The sequence below is a fragment of the Orycteropus afer genome, unplaced genomic scaffold (assembly GCF_000298275.1).
Source record: "Orycteropus afer afer isolate SDZICR_OR568_19922 unplaced genomic scaffold, OryAfe1.0 scaffold01082, whole genome shotgun sequence".
Lineage (NCBI taxonomy): Eukaryota > Metazoa > Chordata > Mammalia > Tubulidentata > Orycteropodidae > Orycteropus > Orycteropus afer.
The window spans coordinates 128,284-129,549 of NW_006922669.1; positions in this window are offsets into that span (position 1 = coordinate 128,284).

Consider the following 1,266-nt stretch of genomic DNA (forward strand, 5'->3'; position numbering starts at 1 on the left):
TTGCTTGTCATTTTCTTGCTATATCTTTTTCCATCCTTTGATTTTTAGTCTATTTTTGTTTTTGTCTCTAAGATGTGTCTCTTGTAGACAGCATAAGGGTGAGTTATGTTTTCTTATTCAGTCTACAGCTTCCCATCTCTTGAGTGGTGCATTTGATCCATTAACATTCAGTGTAATTATCGACAAGTATGAATTGGTTGCTGTCATTTTGATGTTTTCTTTTTTTTTTTTTCTTCATGGTGTTCCAGGTTTCTTTTTTCCAAGTAATTTTCTGTGCTGAGCTCATTATGTTTATGAATTGTGTTATCATTTCCTTTGTTGCTGTTGTTTTGTTATTGTTGTTGTTGTTATGTGTTGTTTAATATTTGCTAAATATTTGTGCTTGTCCTCTTTTTTATTGTGATGTGAAGGTTTATCATTTTTCTTGGAGGTTACCCTGTGATTTATAATTTTCTCCTGAGTTTGGAACAGTCCATTCTATCTTGCAACTCTCTTGACTTCCTTATCATTTAGACGTTCTATAACTATACCATTTTTCCCCCCTTTTTGGTTTGTAGTTGTCCTCATTTGCCAAATGACGTCTCTGGTTCCCTGTTTACAATCTTGTAAGCTTATTTTACTTTGGATACTTCCATAGCTGTGTTAGTTTCTAAGTTTTGCCATCTTGTGTATTAAAGATCAGTTGTTGTTTGCTCTTATTGGTTCTCTGTTCATAGGACTTCCTTTAGTATCTCTTGTAAGGTTGGTCTGGTTTTAACAAATTACCTTAATTTCTGCTTTTCTGGAAATCTTTTAATTTCACCATCATATTAGAAGGACAATTTTGTTACACATATAATTCTTAGTTGGAAAATTTTCTCTTTCAGGGTTTTATATATACTATCCCATTGCCTTCTCGCTTGCATGGTTTCTGCTGAGAAATCGGAGCTTTTTCTTATTGGTTGTCTTTAGTAGGTAACTTTTTGTTATTCCTGTGCTGTTTTCAGGATTCTTTCTTTGTCTTTGGTTTTGATGAGTTTGATGATATGTCTTGGTCATTTTCTTTTGGAGTCTACACATCTGCAATTCATTGGATTTCCTAAATGGACATATCCTCATCTTTCATTACATCAGGGAAGTTCTCTTCCAACAAATCTTGGACAATTTTCTCAGTGGTTTTCTTTTTCTCTTCCTGTTCTGGGATTCTGGTTACACATAGGTCATTCCTTTTGATGGTACCCCACATGAACCTTAGACTTTCTTCATTTTGTTTTGATATTTTTTTTC